The sequence below is a fragment of the Rhagoletis pomonella genome, unplaced genomic scaffold, assembly GCF_013731165.1.
Source record: "Rhagoletis pomonella isolate Grant_MI unplaced genomic scaffold, Rhpom_1.0 Rhpom_scaffold_00006, whole genome shotgun sequence".
In the NCBI taxonomy this organism is placed as follows: Eukaryota; Metazoa; Arthropoda; class Insecta; order Diptera; family Tephritidae; genus Rhagoletis; species Rhagoletis pomonella.
The window spans coordinates 57745169-57757462 of record NW_023458560.1 but is presented as its reverse complement, the minus strand read 5'-3'; positions in this window follow the sequence as shown (position 1 = coordinate 57757462).

Sequence of the window (12294 nt, the reverse complement as noted above, 5' to 3'; positions counted from 1 at the left end):
ATGATGTTGGTTCGGATTTTTATGAGCTCTCTGCTAGTGGAGGGCTAGTGAAATTACATGAAAAAGAAGGAAAAACGTGTAGTGGAAAAATAACGGTAGAACAAAATAATGATATGGTGGTTGAAACTGATGCAGGGAACAGCAACGGGACCGAAAACGCAGGTGGCTGTGGTACAGTCAGACCAAATCCAAGTACAAGAGACGAAACTGACACAGTGTTATACCCTCAACACTTTAATGGTGAAATCTTTGTGTTGGTTGATGCGTCAGCCAACACACAGATGACAAACGAAAAATTCTCAACTGGTCTGACTTTATTCAGCCAAATTAAAGATCTGAGAATTAAAGACATGGACCTTATTACTGCCATTGGCAAAACGTTATACAAAGTTACTTTTAAAAATACCTTTGCGGCCAACAACTTTATAAGTGAAAAAAAAATTATCCAAAGAAGCTTAGGACCGTTTATACCCCGAACGGCCTTAGAAATTTATGGAGTTGTAAGGGGCATACCCACGTGCTTTGAGGAAAATGACATAAAAAAGGAAGCTAGGTCCACCATTCCGATATGTTCTGTTAGACGCTTCAATAGGAAAGATACCATAAGTAATTCATATGTGCCGACTACTTCGGTCAAAATTGGTTTCACTGGTGATGACATTCCCAAATTTATAATTTACAATTATACAAAGCTCTCTGTTGACTTTTATATTCCCCCCTTGAGACAATGCGACAATTGTGCCGTCTTGGTCATACCAAATGGTCATGCAAAGGTAAAAAGAGGTGTGTTATGTGCGGTAAAGGTGAATGCCTGGACCCTTCATGTAATGCAAATGTCTGCATTTTGAGCGGTAAGACAGGCCACTCTGCTAAGAATAAAGAAATGTGCCCACATTGGGAAAAGGAACAGATGGTCAATCGCATCAGGACAGTCAAGAAGTTGTCTAGGTAAGAAGTATTGGATCAATACTATCCCAGAAACAATACGTTCAGCATGTTAGAATGCGATGGTGGGACTTTTCCTGCGTTGCCGACGCAAGATACTGAGGTCGTTGATAGAGAAAAAAATATAAATAGAAATTTCACTAGAAGAACATACAGCCAAACTGCTAAAAGAGGTGCGACAATGTCAGCTCCTATAACGGTAAGAGAGCCATTTAGACGGACGACGGTTAAAGCCCCTGGGAACCCAGTTTACAACTCACCTGAGTACCAAAAAAGTCTCGTATCACAGTTTGAACGTCTCATAACTGAGATGATAAAAATCACACAACGAATTTCTATTCAGAGTAACAATACTGCACTTTTTGAAGGTATACAATGCCTTAAAAATCAATTTGAAACAATTATTGCCAGAAGAGATGAGACTGAGATTACGGGATCACTAAATCCGTTCATACATGATGAAGCTATTACAATATAATTGCCAATCACTGCGAGCTAACTTAGATTCTATAGAATTCTATTTGCACAAATATGCGATCGACATTGCTTGCCTTAGCGAGATTTTTCTATCTAGTCGTACTCCACACAGGAAACTGATAAACTTTAAACTGGTCAAAAAATATCGCCCTGATGGTTATGGTGGTGTTGCCATTGCCATCAAAAAAGACATTTCATTTAAAAGAATCACCTTCCACTCTGACTATGACATTATTCTGATTGAGACTAACGGCCGGTCACTCAATGTCTGGTTAACACTAATCTGCGGTTAAACATCGTTATCGACGTCTACGACTCCATGCATACAACATGGAGTCGGTAACGCCGATAACTATGTTTAACGGGAGATTAGCGTTAACCAGGCATTGAGTAACCGGCCCTAAAAATCTCAACCCTAATATTGTCATCTGTAGCGCATACTTTCCACCCAACCTCAGTATTAGGGATTTCAACAATGAAATGGATAGGATATTATTGTTTCTGGAACCTTTGAATAATGTTTTTATGATGGGCGATTTAAACGCTAGAGCCCTGGCCTGGGGTGATCCAATCGCGGCAAATATTTGACTAACACCATTCAACAATCCTTTTTCATAGTCTTAGGGCCGGTTACTCAATGTCTGGTTAACACTAATCTCCGTTTAAACATCATTATCGACGTGTTCGGCTCCATGCATCAAACATGGAGTCGATAACGATGTTTTACCGGAGATTAGTGTTAACCAGGCATTGAGTAACCGACCCTTAACGATGGCAGCCTTACCTATAAAAGGGACATGAGATCGACAGGTGGCTCTGTGCTTGATTTGACGTTCACTAACAGCACTATGCGGTGCAAATGGTCAGTGGACCAAACGCGTATTGGTGGAAGTCACCACTTCCCTATAATCGTGGAAACGAATGCAATTGCGAAAAACATAAGTAAGTTCACAGCCAAAAGGAAACTCCTTGAGGCTTTGAGAGGGGTCGAATGTGAGTCAAATGTCCAAGCGTTGGAGTCCAGAATACAAGAAGAAATCGATAAGGCGACCTTTAATACCAAAAACAATAGATTACCAAAAGCCAGGTGGAATGATGACTTAGCCAAGGTTTACAGATTTCTCATTATTGCCTTTAAAAAAGTCAAGCAATGTCCAAGTCCGGAAAACATGGGAAGTCTCATCGAGCAACAAAAAACATGGAAGAAGGAGGTAAAAAGAGCAAAAAAAGATAATTTCAATAGCAAAATAGAGGAGATAAATCAGGGCATGGGTAGTGGAGCTTGGCGGTTTGTGAGGTCGTTGAGGGGGAATTATAGTCAAGATTGTAAGGGTCTATGGAACGAAGAAAACAACCAGCTGTAGGGTATTTACCATTGGCGAACAATCAAGATTGTTCCAATATCCAAAAAGGGTAAGGATTTAAGTCTCTACCAAAATTTCAGACCGATCTAACTTATTTCGGTCATGCTAAAAACTATAAACACGTGCGTCAAAACCAGAATAAATGAGTTTATTGAAACGAATAGCATCTTCCCTCACTCTACTTTTGCATACAGGAAAAATAAGTCCACCTCAGTTGGTTTAAATCAATTAATCCATCAAATACAGCTTTTAAAAAGTAACCAAAAGCAAGTAATTCTTTGCACCTATGATGTCTCCAATGCCTACAATTGTGTTGATGTCAATATTCTTAAAAATCAACTCATGAGCTTGCACATAGAAAGCCTTTATGTTGACTGGATTATAAACTTCCTTTCTTTCAGAATTCTTCAGCTGGGCGATAAGGTCACTCGAATTCAAAACGGTCTACCTCAAGGTAGTGTGTTATCCCCATCCTCTTCAACATTTACACGGCGAAGCTTCACAATCTGGGCGACTGCAACACCAACATTTATCAGTTTGCAGACGATTTTTTTTCTTATCTCTGCAGGGAACAATTTTGAGGAGGCAGTCGATAATATGCAGTCCAAATTGAGTCTGTTTGTAGCGAAATGTAACCGTCTCAATTTAATGTTCAATCCCTCTAAAACGAGTGTTATGCACATCTCTCAAGGGTCGAAAAAGGCAATAGACATCCTTGTTGGTAGTAGTAGGATACAACAAGTTAACGAAGTCAAAATTTTAGGAAGAACTTTAAATATGGCAATGACTAGCAAAGCCACTATACCGCCACTGTTGAAGCCGTGTCTAGCAACATTAAATTTTTTAAGTACATAACTAACATTAAGTCAGGTTTACATCCTCAGAAAGCCTTAAATATCTATAAATCAAAGGTACGGTCAAAAATTGAGTACGGTTACACTACGGCCGCAAATAGCTCTAAGACAGCTTTCAATAAAATATCAGTGCTGCAAAACAAATTCTTAAGAAGGTGTCTCGGTCTCACTCCTTCAACTCCTGTCCCCATCATTTACGCCCTTGCAAATGAGTTACCACCTGCAGAACGTGCAAAATAGCTCACAGCAAAAGAGCTGGTGAAAATCTTTGCCTACAAGGACCCGATTTCAGACTCTATTATCTCAAATCCTAACATAAAATCAAGCTACTCGATGGTCTATCGACAATACCAGCATATTCTTGACTGTCTTGATGAGATTGACCGGTGTTCCCTTTCCCCCAATGTAAAAATCGTCGACAAAGTTTTTACAGGTAACAAGGCATCCACCACGGCGGAAAGTGTAAGAGCGCAGCTGCCAGCTTATTAACCAATTACCTGACTGATAATTTCCAGGTGATGTACACTGACGCTTCCTTGTCTGACCAAAGGACTGGATGTGGTGTTTATGACCTTGCGGACAAATCTGAACATGCCTTTCATATCCCATTCAAAACTTCTTCCTCATTCGGTGAACTCCTTGCGATCGAGGAGGCCATCGAAATTGCAAGTAGAAAGGGGGTAAGAAAATTGGTCATTTTCACGGACAGTCTGAGCTCATGTCAAATTCTTAGTAAACCTCAACCTACAAACAGCATTGCCTGCAGAATTATTAGGAAACTTTCCGAGCTAAACATTATAATAGACATTGTGTGGACGCCAAGCCACAAAGGTATACCAGGGAACGAAAAGGCGGACGAAATTGCAAAAAAATGCAACGACAATTAGTCCCAGTAGGAATTGTAAACTTACCATGGACGAAGCCCTCAGGCAGCTAAAAAACGATCTTTTCACAAAATGGTATGAGACCTTTAAAGCCTACTCAGACGAGCACCCAACCCTCTTTGCCTCTACTTTCCCAATGAGAAAAGAGACAACGTGGTTCAGGAAACTGCTGCTGCCCCCTGCTGAAGTTAAAATACTTAACCGCGTACTATCCGGCCATACGTATGACAGGGCTTATCTTTACAAAGTTCGAGCAATAGGCACGAATCAATGTTCTTGTGGACAAACTGACGGTTATGTGCACCAGACCTTTCAATGTAGAGGGCTCACGAATCTCCCATCTAGCTTCGAGATTTTTCATAACCACGAAACCTTTTTAGACATTTTCAGAGAAAGCAATAATGCCAAGATTACACAACTATCCAAATTTTTTCAAAAAGCCAATTTTAACTTTTAAAAAATCATTTTCATAATCAATCCCCTCATTTCAACTATTATGTATGTATGCAATAACTTTTAAGTTACAGCAATCCGTACCCACTGCGCTCAAACCCTGTCAATCCGCGCGCGCAAAGTCACGCAAGCCCTGTGTAAATCACACAACTACGGCATAAGAGCCATCCATTGCATGGAAACAGCTAGCCGATGCAGTCTACCAGGCAAAATCACATTCCCACGACAGCCGGTTCTACGTACCGGAATGACTCGGGTTTTACCCGACCAAGGGCTGTTGTTTCGGCGATCTAACCCCGTTTAGGTCGGCGAAGTATCTCAGAAGTTGTCCGTCCATAGGGCTACATTCACTACGTATTGCCTGCGAGGGGTGGAGTCACCTCAGAGTCTGCTCGGGACTACGGACACATAGACAGTGGACCACGTCGTACCCCTGTTGCTCAAACAGAGCAGCCTCCACGGCTAACCACAGTCCGCCCGAGCAGCCTCACACAGTCGCCACAACACAACAACATAATAACACCACAGACCATACCACAGCCACGACACACATAACACACACAACCGCACCACCACCCACACGCCGCCGCCAACAACTCCTGGTTCCCCCTACAATCTGCACGGTATGTCAGACCAGGATATTCCGTAATGTGACATCAGGCAAGTGCAACATCTGCCTTGGCTGGTGCCACTTTAGGGCATGCTCAGTAGCTCGTTTCTGTAACAATTCTCTACCAAGGCGAATTGAGATATGAATTCGCCGCCCTGTTCTCTACTGCTAATTAGTAGGTGAGAGTGACGTATTTTCTCTACCAGTAGAGAAATAATCGGTAGGGAAAAGTTACAGAAACGGACTACAGGTCTGCGTACCACGCGAGATTAGACTGGGAACTTCGAGGGCCCGTGTTGCGCTGCTCGGTCGCAGACCCCAATTGCGACGCCCCCCGCCACCACCACAGGGCGGCAATCATCACAGCAGCGCACACAGCCAACGGCGGCAAGAACAGACACATCACTTACACCCCACATCACGACACGTCTCCCGAACCACATGAAGCTCCTTCAATTTAACTACAACGGGCTACAGAGCAAGATTGAGGAGATAACCGTCTTCATGTGTCGGCATGGTATATTGATAGCTGCGGTCCAAGAGACGAAGTTGCACAGCAATTCAACTTTGTTGAATTGCGCCGGGTACAACGTGCACCGTCGAGATCGCGAGCGAGATAATGGTGGTGGCTTAGCGTTCATCACGCACCACACGGTGCAGTATCGTCTAATCGAAGCAGAAATCGACCGCAGGGATACCACCCTAGAATGTCAGGGCATCGCTAACCGGTCAGGCGATGTCGAGCTCGAAATATTTAACATATACATACCCCCTATCACCTGCTGTCCGGCAGGATATCACCCTGATATAGGTGCGCTCCTCAGAGGTGAAAACCGTATGGTAGTAGGTGACTTTAATGCGCACCACGATCTTTGGCACTCAAGCCTGTCAAACGATCGTAGGGGAACAGACTTGGCTGAGCAGATAGACGATTCGACATTCTGCACAATGAACGACGACGCACCCACCAGGAGTATGGGTAACTGCAGTGGCTCGCCAGACATCACAATAGTCAGCGCTGGTCCGACAAACAGCATAACATGGCGACCTATGCTGACTCTAGCATCAACTTTTCTAAAGCTGATTGAAAAGGTTACGCGGAGTTTAGCGAAAACACCTTCACAGCGCTCCCCACACCAACCGACGTCCATCTCGGTGAACGTAAGTTCCGCAGGGCTGTCACTGCTGCTGCAGCTCGCTTCATACCGGCAGGATGTATATCGGGCCCACGTCCAAACTTCCCTGCCGAAGCGGCTGTTCTAACCGATGAGCGTGATAGCCTTCGTCAGGCCGATCCCGGAGATCCCCGTATCAGGGATCTCAACGCGGAGATTCGGCAACTAGTAAACGTACATAAGCGGAAGAAGTGGGAGGAGCATCTGAAGACCTGTAATTTCACCTCTGGTGTGAGCAAGCTTTGGTCAACCGTGAGGTCACTTTCTAATCCGACGAAGCACGACGACAGAGTCGAAATTTCTTTCGGCGACCATGCCTCGTCGGACCCGGAGCGATGCGCGAGCTATTTTAGCCGGCAGTTCATACTGCATCCTCCGGTGGACAAAGCCAAGCGTCGAGTGACCAGAAGGCTGCACAAACTGCCAACAACCTGTGCCCCCCTTGCTTTCACTTGCGGTGAAGTTCAGGTGGCCGTCGGGAAGGCGAAAGCCTCCAAAGCCATGGGTCCCGACGGAATATGCATGCTGATGCTGAAAAATTTGGGTCCTGCGGGGGTAGTGTACCTAACGGAGGTCCTCAACTTGTCAATGGCCACTCTCATCATCCCAGATATCTGGAAGGTGCGGAGAGTGGTCCCACCGCTCAAACCGGGGAAACCTGCCAACAAAGGAGATTCTTATCGTCCGATAACACTCCTTTCCCCGGTAGCGAAGACACTCGAGGCCTTGCTACTCCCGTACTACACAAACCACCTGACCCCAGCGAAGCATCAGCTTGGTTTCCGTAAAGTGCACAGTACAACAACAGCACTTAACGCCTTAAACACTCAGATAACTCGTGGCCTTAACCAAAACCGTCCCTGTGACAGAACGATTCTAGTAGCGTTGGACTTGTCAAAGGCGTTTGACACCGTCTGCCATTCCACGCTACTAGAAGATATAGAGGCCTCCTCTCTCCCACAGAGGCTCAAACGGTGGTCGGCAAATTATCTGAGTGGTCGACATTCGTCAGTAATGTTTAGAGACAAAACGAGTAAACACCGAAAAATAAAACAGGGGGTTCCTCAGGGTGGTGTCCTTTCTCCGCTACTGTTTAACTTTTACATTTCAAAGCTCCCTCAACCGCCAGAGGGAGTCTCGATTGTCTCTTATGTCGACAATTGCTTGATCATGGCGACTGGGAATGGAATTGATGACCTATGTTCGAAAGTAAACGGGTATCTCTCCGAACTTTCTCGCTTCTTCACTGCAAAGTGTCTAGCCCTCTCCCCTACGAAATCCTCCGCGACCCTGTTCACAACCTGGACAAAGGAGGTCAGGCTACCGCTGGGGATTCACGTCGATGACACACCAATTCCGACGGTGAATAACCCCAAAATACTCGGAGTAACATTCGACAGCCTGCTCTCCTTCTCTGCGCACTCAACCGCTATTGTCAATAAAGTACAGAGCCGCAACAAGGTCCTCAAGTCGCTAGCCGGCAGTACTTGGGGCAAAGACAAAGAAACGTTGCTGGAAACATACAAGGCAATAGGCCGGCCGGTTTTGAATTACGCAGCGCCAGTGTGGTCGCCAGGGACTAGTAGGACGCAGTGGACGAAGCTACAGACTGTACAGAACACCGCACTCAGGACAGCGACAGGATGCCTCCTGATGTCGCCTGAACACCACCTACACGGCGAGGCGCATATGCTCCCCGTAAAGGAGCACAATATAATGCTCTGTAAGCAGTTCCTGGTCGGGAGCCACAGAAGTGGCCACCCAAGCAGACAGCTGCTTGCAGAGGAGCCCTCGCCTAGGCACGTCAGCAGGCATCTATATGAACTGACAGACGAAGTCCAGAGGTTCATCAAGCAACCTCTGGACCCGACAGCTTACCGACAGGCCCTGAACGGCATTCACAGGGACTCAGTCTCGAGTTATGTAGACTCTAGACCTGTGAATGCCGTTCTAGGCATACCACCCCCGAACATAGACGAGACGGAGCTTCAGCTGCCTCGGGAGGCACGCACAACACTTGCACAACTTCGCTCCGGCTACTGCAGCAGGTTGAACTCCTACCTGAGTAGGTTGAATTAGGATGTGCCGAATGAGTGTCCGGCATGCGGAGAGACCCCACATGACTCGAAACATCTCTTCGCATGCCCGGAAAACCCGACAACCCTAACGGCCTTGTCCCTGTGGACAAACCCCACAGAAGCTGCACGCTTCCTAGGGTTGCCGTTAGTGGAACTTGATGACAACGACTGAGATACCAACCGTCCTGGGCGGGGTTGTTGTAGCCGCTACAACAACAACAACAACCAGGCAAAATAATCAATTCGTACTATTTGGATGTCCCACGTCACAAAGTCTCCTCGTTTGAATGAGTTTCACTGCATCGCAGGCGCTTAAATTGGATTTAACTCAACACATCAAATCCTTCGCTATAAATTTAAAAACTGTTTAAGGAACAGATCGTTTCAACATTAAGTACATGATGACAGCAGGACTGTCATTCTAGACGATAAGGGGTATAGTGCAATTTTGACAACAATACTAACAGAGATCAAAAGCTTGAGCAAGCAGAAACTGTTGCATGTGGTTCTGGCCTCTGGTATTACCATATAAGCAGCAGTGCAGCAGCGTTGGACACAGCATTTGGGACGATTACATACTAAGACGCACATTTGAAATCAGAGGAATAACCTGGCGGTGGTTTACACTGTAAACCGGCCAACCTACTCAAATCCAAAAAAAAAAAAATTGCTTAAAAGTAACCACAATTTTATGAACTTTATTTCTGTACATATATGAAAATTTTACCTAAAAGCCAAGGCGAATTAATATAAGGTGATAGCAGGAGTACAAAAACAAAAATTTACATGTATTTTGTTTTTGCTTTGGTGGCATAAACTGTCAAAATGTGTAAGAGTGTGTGTAGAAATTCAAACAAAATTTTTCAATTTGATATCAGACAAGGCACATAAATACAGGTAGAAGCCAAAATGACGTTGCTCTCATGAGAACCAAACCTTTAAACTTCAACTTCATTTTATTTTATTTCCTATATTTCGTTACGCTTAAAATGTCATGTCGTTTGTTTTTTTTTGAATGTTCGTTAAAAACAAATTTTAATTAACATTTGCATTTTTGTAGTGTTGTGCGGTTTATACTTAGTGTATGTGTTAAAAATGCAGCACCTGAAGCGTTGTTTTTTATGTGGTGTTAAATATAATGCAGACATCACTAATTTTTTTAACGTGCCTCAATGCCCTCGGCGTAAGGAGCGTTGGGAAAGCAGCTGTGGGGTAGAGCTGCAGCGAAATGCCTTGCTGTGCGTTAAGCATTTTAAAGCAGCAGATTTCATAAATGCACCACGAGGTACAGGAAAGGCACGTTTGATGCCAAGTGCTCTTCCTATGACCCTTATGCCGGAAAGTCCTTCCAACAACACTGCAACTCATAAATCAAGTTGTGAAAGCTTAATAAATGATCGCGCTTCACAAACTGAGTAAGCATTGTTAAAACGCGATATATTTGTAGAAATATTTTTAATTTAAGTCGTTTAGTGGAGACTTAGAACAATCCAGCTACAAACTCGAAATTCTGTTGCTGAAGTCAAGAATTGAAAATCTGGAGGGTGAAAACTCAGCACTCAAGGCAGAGTACTATAAATATAAACATTCAATGTATAAAAAATAGAAAAGAACATACAAATTAACAAATTTTAACTAAAGAAAATAAATAAATAAATACAAAACTTCAAATTTACTTAAAAACGTCAACCAGCGAAATGTAATTTTTTTATTTTTCCTTACACACGCTCATTTTTATTTTTACTCTCCCGAAAACTTTGACTTTTGTAGGTTTGATGTCAATTTGGCTTCTACCTGTTTTTATTGTACCATGGATATCAGAAGCCATGATACAAAAAAGAAGGTAGTTCCATTTAATGACATCGTTGTTGTTGTTAACCATTTGACTTTTAATAAAATTATGACATTTCATCAAATTCATGCTACCTGATCACTAGAAAAAATATTTTTTTGAAAGCAGAAGATTTTATCTGTACATTCAAAGATGTGGAATATGATGGGCGCTAAAATTATACCGCCTACATAATTTCGAAAATGGGGTTGATGACTAGGGTTCAGAACGCATGAGGAAAGTGATCAAAATTATACTTACATATCGTCGTTTATACTACGTTCAAATTGGCCCCGTTTAACTTGTTAAATGAAAAAGAGCTTTTTGGAAAACACAATCGTCCACATTGAACATTTGGAGTTAACCTTGACGGTTGTTTGATTACCAATAACAATTCGAAACAAATATTCAAAATAAAGTCTTTGTGTTTCAATTTGTTTTGTGCGAATGTCTGCTTCTTGATATTAACGCATACGGATAACTTAGAGACTTCAAAATGTTAAGTTCGTATACACTATTTATCTCTGCGTACGATGAGACCTCATGGGAAATAACTAATTACCGCCTGGGCCTCTTTTTAGACAGGCAGACATGCATACAATGATGATATTTTTTGATAATTTTTAATTTTTAATAATTTCCTGAATATAAATTTTTTGAACGTTGGCGTGTCAAATGAAAGCTTTGGGTCTTTCTGATTGGCCGGAGCAGAAAGCTTTCTGATACAACTCTGCGCTGAACTGGTTTTCAAACGAGTTAAAGATTTAACCGGTTAAATTTTCCAACAACAATTGCATGGGATTTAAATAGTTTATGAACTTCTTTTGTTCATTTAACTGGTTCAAGCCCATTTAACATGTTTAGCTCGTCAATTTGAACGTAGTATTAGAGTACAAAACCGCGTATCGTCGTTCTGCAAAACCGCGTAACTGACATTTTTTGCTAAAAATTGGATTTTCTCACACAAGCTCTTGGCTCGAGCCTTATCCATCCGTCCAGAAATATGCTAGCAAGAAATGCGATTGATTTATAAAAAAGATAATAATTTTGAAATATGAGTGTTTTTACTCTCTAGGAAATAATTTATGCCACTTCACATACGCAGTTTTGCATTTTGTTGATACGCGGTTTTGTACTTTATACGACGATATGTTAATTGTTTATTGGAGGGTGGTCTGTTTAAGCCGACTTCAGGTTTTTTGCATACATTAGAAACTTTAAGTTCAAAATTTGTGAAAGCTAATTTGTTGCAAAATCTGATGAGAAAATTAAAAGTAAATTTAAACCAAAATATAAAAAGGTTTTATTTGGGAAGAACATTCTTAAGAATTAGATTTTTAGATCGCATGATTGCATTCAAAATAAGAAAACGAAAAAATAACAGCATAATGCGCGCGTGGTTTTTATTATAATATAAAAAGAACAATTACGATGAAGTCTTCTTTAATAGTCTATATTTTATATATTGTGAATAAAAAATAGTGCGAGCTACGTAAGTAAAAGAAGTACCAAGCACTGATAATGGTTTTTGATTTGAAATATTACAACATTGGTATAAATATGGGAAGGAAAATATTCAGATTTATTGTTTTAATATTATCAAAGTGGCAAGGCCGATGATAA